General features: G+C 36.0%; 1 long non-coding RNA gene across 2 annotated transcripts; it reads right to left on the minus strand.

Annotated features, from left to right (window-relative positions):
* Window positions 1–5262: 5262 nt before the first annotated feature.
* Window positions 5263–7849, minus strand: LOC117151522. 2 transcript variants are annotated; one of them, XR_004461513.1, is made up of 3 exons: window positions 7110–7849; window positions 6928–7047; window positions 5263–5803 (listed from the first exon to the last, which is right to left on the minus strand). It is a non-coding gene; the product is annotated as an uncharacterized LOC117151522 (long non-coding RNA). The 2 variants fall into 2 exon arrangements; XR_004461512.1 differs by having other exon boundaries at window positions 6928–7849.
* Window positions 7850–9488: the final 1639 nt, after the last annotated feature.

A 9488-nucleotide genomic window follows, 5' to 3' on the forward strand; every position in this document is an offset into this window, starting at 1 on the left:
ATAATTTGGCTGCACGCAAAAAGGTCCACGATATTACCTACTTTTTCGTAGACGCGAAAGAAACGTTCCAGCCGGATTCCCGTGGTCGCCTCTCTGTTTTAGTTTACAATTCGCCATTGTATACAGTCAATTTTCTCGGCTTCGTATCTTTTTTTACCACGCGCTACGAAATATCGAATATCGTATAAAGTCTTGTTACAATGGAATTACATAGATTACAGGTATAATTGGATCAAGCTTTTATTCAGTTTCTTTTAAATATAATTTTCAAAGTCTAAATTATGAACGATGATGCAGCTGATTTATTTAGGTCAGATCAACGGTATAAATTAAATCTTTACACCCAAGTCTGTAGGGAATGAGCATAGCTCGCAAATTTCTGGCACATTTTTTGGACTAATAAACAATTACGTTTTTGTGATCATCAAAATTACTTGCTTTCTTTGGTTTCCTATTCTGTGTTTCGCATCTAATTGTATTAAAAACGTAAGACATAGATCAGGTATTTTATATTAGACAAAAATATTATTATATAGCCAAACAAAATTCGCTGAATAAAAATTATGCATTCTTGACCGATTAAGATGAAGCAAGATTGTACGTCAAAGGTTTAAAGTTTCAAGAGTTACAAACAAAGTTATAAATTCAAGGTATCGACTAAGGATTACATAAAAATTTCACTTTCCAAATATTTCCTTGCCTACAGGAAACAAATCTCGAATGTACCAATTGTTCTTAACTGCATGTTACGTATCTGAATCTATAGAGAACGATAAGCAGATGATTAACAACGCAATGTGTTTCGACTGTCGCTGTAAAAAAAGAAGCGGCAAGCCGGATTCAGTACCGACATAACGCTCTCGTTTGGTCATAATATTTCAGTATAATTATATGTAAGCCCCGATCCGTGGGCATTCCATGCGTCGCGTCGCGGTGGTAACGGGACGAACCGGTTTCAATAAGGCGAAGTTAATTAGCTGGTCGTTAATACGCAGCGGCCCCCTCGTTGCGGCGACGTTTACGTTTTAAAGCATCGACGGAAAACGAGCAGCAAAATTTCAATTTAACGAAACTGTAATTGTCCACGGCCATATACGTTATGCGAGCGCCGCAGTTGATGCATCGCGCGAGGCGATCATTAACACGAAGGACGTTTAATAAGGGCCATCATTAATTACCGTGCCGAGCCGCAAATTACTCTCAGCAGGCACGGACCTTGCAACCCAACAGCATAAACTGATTTTTCTACGCTCGATTTCAACGTCGAGATATCGTAACCGAGATACCATTTATGTTTCCGCGTAATTTTCACGCCTTTGCGTTGTGAGTTTCGGACGTGGCATTTCGATGTTATCCCGGTGGGTCGTTTATTTCTGTTCTGACTATGCGTCGAACATGGTACTGGAGATTCCCGATAAGCTGGAAAAAATTAATTTAACAATTAATAAACATTTTTTCTGCTATCTCGAGTATCTTGGGCGACGGTATATCCGCGAAGATTCCTGCGGCTTTCATTTTTAACGAAGATTAATTTATTCTTTGTAGTTTTATCTGAATAATATTTTATAGGATAGATACTTAAAAAATCCGTGGTGTACTTTTTATGTTTGATATAAAATGTTTCGATAACGAAATTGATCATCAGATAAATTTCTCAATATTTTTTAGATGCTAGTAAACATTTAAAAAGTCATCATCTAGAATTAGGAATGCTTTAGAAGATACTAAGATACAGTAGAAGAGTGAAATGAAAATAAAAATGATCGTATCGAGATCAACTATCTGCATGTTCTGTCATTCATTAAGAATATTGATATTCCTAATCAAAAATTCTGAGAATATATTCTCAATGAATAATTCTATATAATAAATTCCGAGAACCACATTTGCAAACTGAATCTCATTTTCTTCCAAACCCAAATCTATAAACCTGCATTTAACTCAAAGAAGCAACTACAACATCTCTTAGGAAATACATCAAAAAGAGAAAAAGGAAAGAAATATGAAAGAACACGATGCATCAGATGACTCTCGTATCATGCTCACCGATCGCTACGCTAAAAGCACTTCTTTCAAAGTATTTGTTGCTCCCGTCACTTGTTCGACGAAACGCGGCACGGCGCAGTGTGGTAGGGACGAAAGGGCGATATTGGGGATGACAGGCAGCCGCATTAATTCTAATTAATCGGCGTCCGTTCGCGCTTCGCGATCGGTAGTTTGCACAGGAAGGCAAGAAGAAGCCGTGGAAGCCGAGAGAAAGAGCACCAGTGGCGACTTTCACGCGCACGCGCTGTGGATCGTGCTACGCGTGCCCCACTCTGTTTCTGAGATCGAGCGCGCACCTGCGTCCGATTGCGTGACTCTCGCGGCTTCTCTTCGTTTTCCTTCTGTCCCGCGCCATTGAGCCGAATCACGACGCGTTCTCGCGATTTAATGCAGGCTTTTACGATTGTCACTGGGGCCGTGCGATAATCGCTTTGCCGTTAATACAGACTGTCACGCGAATTTTATATATTTTGCTCTGGGAGCCGTCGTAAATTGAAATATACCATACCCTAACATTTAATTTTCGCGAAATATTATATCGTATTTGCGCGCTTTTTCTCTGGCTGTGATATCATTAACATAAATCATTCACATCGCTGAACATGTTTTACTCCGTGAAATTTATTCTACTTTAATCATCCTAAAAAATTTAACAAAATAGAACGTGGGTCACCGATTAGCACCGTAACAGTCAACAACTGTGTACACATTAATAATCATAAGAACGTTTCATATACATACAAATTTATGTATAACATACACAGTTTAGAGAACGCTGTTCGTTGGCTATGGATTTACGCGCTTAATCGCGCCTAATCGTGCGTGCCACGTGTTAACTCCTTGCCTTAAGATATTATGTAACGCTCGTGATGGATTAGAGGCTTAATTCAACGCAGTTTAGTCTCACCTTTAATCCTAGCTTCAATTGGCAGATTGAAATCCATATTGGTGTAAATCAAGATCTTAAGAGCTTGAATTTAGTCATGTATTTCAAGTTTGAAATATATTATCCCTTTAGTTTCATAATTAATTAAGTTATAATTCTTTCTCTGCCGCAAATACGCTTTTATAACTTGAGAAGATATAATAAATTTGTTACATTGTAATAACAAGGATAAGATATCGGTTCGTAATGCGACTTACAACAATATGATTTTCAACTGTTTAATTCTTCAGAGAGAATCATTGATTATAAATTATGTATAATCAGACTTTGTGTGTTTATCAGAAAGTTAAATCTGCAAAATTATACAGAATGTAGATAATGTAATGGAAATATAGAAAATTCCAAGAATAAATCATTCGTTAAAATATTTAGAGGATGAAACGGGTCTCTATTTAGATTCTGGTTACCGTCTACATATGCTTTTGTTTGTATTCATAAATATTTAATTTTATATTAGCATCTGTTGTCTGTATATAATATTTCATATATTTTGTTTTAATAACGAATAGCTAAAATTTACCAAAGTAGATATTCCAAAAGTCATAAGGCAAGAAGTTAATTATGGTCTTAGAATTTTCGTGGTTCGTAGCTTTTTGATATCACTTTAGGACTTTTTGCAAATGCTATTTATGGAAAGTTATTCAGATTGATTTTTGATTCTCCTGCAAGTACATAGCATTTTTTGTTGGTAGATGTTTTACTTCGTCGGATGTTTTGCTTTCGCTTTTGGCATAAATCTTTCGTATAAATTGAGATTAAAGGGGGAAGAATTTATCGAATAATAAACATTTGCTTAAAGAAAAGAGAGGCAGTTTTATCCGACGAGTGAAAGTTAATGAACTGGGTTAATTGAAGCTTTTCAGGGTGATGGAAATTAAATTTCTTTTCAATCAGTAAAAATATGATTCGATATCAACAGCCTTAATAACACTTTATCCCTCTAAACCGTCGCTATAAATTAAGAGGTATATACATGTAAATAAGATATAAGTATAATAAGAAAAATTCTCTGAGATGATGGAAATTGAATTCCAATTTTTTTATCAAGGAATGGTAGAGACACGAATACCAGAAAACTCAATCTTGGTTTTTATGCTGGCCTTTTCATAAAACTTTAATTTTCCTGAATATCGAAATGGTAGGTGGGACATTTCAACTAAAGAGGACAGTATACTTTTCACACAAAAATCCTTTTTTGTTCCGTGACATTCAATACTTTAAACTTTCAACAACTTTATAAAAAAACTCCAGCAAACGCTTCAGGGCAATTTACGATTTTTTTCCAGAATGTTAATAAACTTTCACAATCATCCATTTCCCAGCTAATTCTCGTTGAAGTAATTAATTCCCTTTTCAAACAAGTCATAGTCGTATATATATACATACATAAGAACAGACCTAGTACTTTAGATCTTCAACAACTCTATAAGACATTACACGGAACATTTTCAGGCAAGTTACAATCTTTTTCCTTAAGAGCGTTAATAATCTTTCATCGACCTCGTCATTCGATCGCCCATTTACAAGCTTATTCTCGCTGAAGTAATTAATTTCCTCATGAAACGAGTCATAGACTTGTCAGTAGACATGTTGTATACGTATGACCACCAATCTCGACGAACGCTACGAAGAGGAGAGGCAGGTGTTCGATGCACCAGAGATCCTTTTCTCGCGCGTTTATGCGCGCACGTGCTTTATTGCTTCGACTCTCGGAGACTCTGGCGCTCGTCAATCAGCGAGAGACACTCGTCCGTTCTTTTTCTTTAGCCACCTCCGCTTCTTCTTACTTCGTCGGCGTTTCCTTCCCTTCACCCGAATAAGAAGAGGTCACGGCCCAACGAGCAGGTGGGCAAATGCACGCAGCACGCCCGGATGCGGAGCTGACACGCGTTCAGATCTCGTGCTCCGTTACATAAAGATCTGCCATGTACTTACATACTTATACTGGCTGACGGCGGGATCTGAATACTTTTTGCGTATTAAATTTTTACGATCATTAGATGACATATTTGTGGTGCTCTGAAGAAATGAATACTACTGAAAGCACGAACAGTATTAGAAACACGATGGAAACTCGAAGGACGATAAATATGTTATCACAACATTTACCATAGAAAACTTTTACGTATATAGAAGCTATGACATATTTACTGCAAACTTATATTTAGTAACAAATTAGTATAAATAAGCGTTAAAGATGGTCTCATAGAATATTTAGGCTTACCAACGTAATGGGTAATTGACTATTTAAATACTTTTATGATTTTTGCGAAATATATACTTACGCTAAATATCTTGTAGTTTCTATATACACTTTCAGATTTGTATCAAACTTGACCAATACAATCGTAATAGTTGTATTCCGTTACAGTACTAGTGAAATTTCAAAATGTTTCCTATAATATGTAGTTTTCGTATCTGTCCCGAAGAAGTAAACTGGAGTGTTCACGAGATGTCGAAACAAGACCTAACGTATTAATAAAAACACGATCAAAAATCGAGAAACTGGAAATATGTTATTTAATTATCGTGAAATTTTAGAATTAGAAATTTTAGAACAGTTCGTAAAAGATTTCCATAAGTGCCCGAATACTTTTGTGAGTGAATGTATACATATATTACATGCTTGTTCTTCCTTTCTTGTGTCGTCTTCTTGCAGTTCCACTTTTTACCCGTCGGCAACATCGGTGTAGGTAATTCGGATATCGGAACTTTTTGGGAAATCGATCGACAGAATTGACGTGGACCGTGACGAATCGGACGTGACGGACTTCCTCGGTGCTTGTAAGAACCATTTCTTGTACAGCCGGTCTGTAATTGTGGTACCTTGATATCGATGCTGGAGGAGAGGATAAAAGAGTTTTACGTCAACTTTTTTTGAAACAGCAGCAATGCTGTATTGTTTAAGGGATCGTTTTTTAATAGTAGTAAGTAACATTTAATTTGTCATTTGGTAAGAATCAAAATGCTATGATCTCGATAGCCATATTATTAAATGTGATAGTAAAAAATGAAAAAATAAGTTGATTAAAATGATTCAATTCAATTTTTAGCTGCTTAATTATTTATACTTTCATTTCTTAATTTTCTCACACTTTTTTTCTTCAACTTCCTAACCCTGTTATTTTCTTATTTTCTGAACCGGGCATTTCAAATTTTTACCTCTTCCAACGTTTTACTTTATTATTTTACATCTGTTGTTTCCAATATTTAAACTTCTTAACATTAACTTCACTATTAGGGAACTTTTAAATTCCTGAGATTCTGCCACACGTGCTGACTGATTATTGAAGAATAAAGGAAGACTGAGAAAGAAAATATAATAGGTAACGAGGAAAATTGGCGAGCTCCTATCATATGAACTTCAATTATATAAACTGTTTGTCTCCCGACAAATTCTCATAAACATTTATAGAAAATTTAAAATTGCAAAATTGCACATACATAATATGCAAAAATATACAAAATATCCAATGCAATATAATATTTATTTAATAAGTTTAAGTGTATTTACTTTTTCTTTTTACAAACTTATCATTTTAACTATATCTCTAAACGTGTCATTATCTATTAAATAGTGCGGCTTATCACGCACTATCATTGATTTGACGCATGCGTCCACTATGGATAATCTAATTTCGCTTTTTTACAACTTTACTTACCACTATCATTAAAATTGTTTGTGCTGTGTCTTCCTTTCTTTAACATTACTGGTGAATAGTATGGATAGAATATAGAACCGAAATGAAATCGATATCAGAATCGACATTAGAACCGCAACCGTAATCAATATTAGGTCAAACCCGATATATAACAGTTTGAAACAGTTATTTTCGGATCTTTTTCAATCCTTGATTCATTATACTATGGTTTTATATTTATTATATTTATTATATTATGGATTTATTATATGGATGAAAGAAATTTCTACTTACAATTAAACTCCGTTTCCCTGAATTTATAAAAATAGAAATATTCATAAATATTCGCAGTAATCCAACAATATACTCCACACAGAATCCCCATTATCGACCCATCTCTCCTATTTCAATCCCCTAAACATAATATATCCTATACCAGTGGTCGGATGATCGATCGGCATTCTGTGTCCATTAACCTTCGTACTCGTACACGACGCGCGTTGTCATCTCAGTCCAACCGCCTATGTATGTCTGTATGTAACCGAAAGACGTACGACTAGTCGCGGACTAAACGAACACGGGGCACTGTCGAAACGATGTCGGTCCTCGCCTTTGTCCATGTGAACACGTCCATCAGGCTCTCGAGCGTACTGACGAGGAGCTACAAAAAGCGACGATCTCGCCACGTCCAGGAGTTGCCGGTGTTGCGTTTCAACTCGTCAAGACGCACGCCGTACTCGTCATTAATCAAAGAAGGGGAGTAAATGATTACGCCGATGGCACTCGCCGAGGTACATTACGCTAGACCGTCGTGATTGGACGACTGATGACGGATGAGCCTTTGAACAGATACCTCGGACTTGTGCACACCGACGACGTCTTTCGAAGAAGTTTGGTTACAGAGAACACTAACACGAATGAATGTAAATGTTAAGTAACCTTCATTGTTACAGTAGAGAAGAATATTTAGTGTTACAGTAACGTAAAACATATGGTGTGTTACGTTTAAACGGCAACAGTGGAATATCTCTTGAGGGATTGAAGCTATCAAAAACATGTTCTTGCAAAAGTTGTATGACATAAAGTCGGACATTATGTGGTATAAGTAATTTGTATTTAGAAGGGGATCTCAAGTTAACTTTGTTAAATCGAACCCTATATTTTTTTATTCATCGTATGATAGCGGATGTTGAGAGAAATTCAACGACCTGCCACATCATATCACTCCGTATAGTAAAAGCTATAAGTCAGTCAAGCTATAATTATAGCTTTTTACTGTATAATTACAGCTCGAGCCGTTGCCACTGTGTATATTTCAACACTATATATCCTCGATCGCGTTTCTATCGCTCGCAATGCCCGAGTTATGAGTGTTATTTGGCTAACCCCTTACGTACTACTTCTGTAAAGACCGAGATCAATGGAGGGTTGGCTATGTATACGGTGATCGATGATCGAGAGATAGACCTTGATGGGTATGGAGAAGATACTTGTTACTGATAAGGTGTTTGGGAATCAAAGTCGACGCTGTTCGTGTCCAATTACCGGGGACACATTGTGGTTTGGGAAGATAAGGAAGTTTTGTTTCTGATGAGGAGATTGTTCAAGAGAAATTGGAAATGATTGGATATTTTGAATGCTTTTATGAAACGTTATTTAGAGAATGTTTTAGCTTGCGAAAGTAGGTTTCATGTGAAAATAAAATTTGTATTTTTTCCTGGAAAGTATTTCATGTTTTAAGTTTGAGTAGACGTTGCATCGAGTAGGCACCGAATAGACATAGAGTTGATGCATTACGATGTCGTTAAAATGCATGAAGTTGTCATTCGATAAAATAACAGTATTATCTCATGTAGAAGATATGTAACACTATTGTATTGCGCATTCGAGTGTATTAATATTACTAGAGTACAGGGTGTAAACACACAAGCGAATGAACTGTCTTATTTTACTTGAAAAAATGATGCGTATATTAAAGCATAGACGCGTATATTTCTTCCAGATATATTTTAGCTTAGATATATTTTAGTTATAGCTAGAAGCTTCAAACTTTTAAACATGTGGAACAGAAAATAACGTAGAAATGATTTAGATACATGTATCTAAATATGTACATGATCAAATACATGATCAAACAGATGTATCTTATTCTTTTAGAAACGTGAATATACTGAATCGTTTCAGCAATTCTGTCTCCAAATATCATTTCATCATTTCCACATCAATAGATTTTCAAACTTCAAAGTATTCGATTTAAATTGATTCATAGAAACTCCATGGAACTTGATTTGTAAGAAAAAACACTAATATCTTAGCTTAGAGGCTCGAATATGTCGATCACTTTAGAAGTTATCTTCTACTCCACCATTTTCCACCAATAAAATTTCAACTTTTGAAGTATTTAACATGAGATGATGTATAGAATCCTATGGAACTTGACTCCTAACAAAAGACAGTAATATCCTAACTCAGAAACTTTGATGCACCCATTGATCATTTTACAACTCACCCCCCGCCTCAGGAATTTCGTCAAAAGGCACCACTCCATTCCTTCATCAAAATTTCAAGCTCTAAAGCATTCAATATGAAATGATTCACAGAAACTCTACAAAACTTGGTTTCTAACGAAAGACGTTAACATCTTTGAAAACTGTGATACACCCAGTGATCGCTTTACAACTCACCTTCTCCTCAAGAGTCCGTCGTCAACCTCTCTCCATTACTCTCGGCAAAATTTCAAACTTTGAACCTTCTCGACCGCGATTCTCCTATTCCTCTCGGGAAATATCCTCGAACGCTCGATAAATCTCGCGAAACGTTTCTCCATAACTCATGCAAGTCTCGATCCCCGTTTC

This window comes from Bombus impatiens, unplaced genomic scaffold (genome assembly GCF_000188095.3).
Source record: "Bombus impatiens unplaced genomic scaffold, BIMP_2.2 scf_0257, whole genome shotgun sequence".
In the NCBI taxonomy this organism is placed as follows: domain Eukaryota; kingdom Metazoa; phylum Arthropoda; class Insecta; order Hymenoptera; family Apidae; genus Bombus; species Bombus impatiens.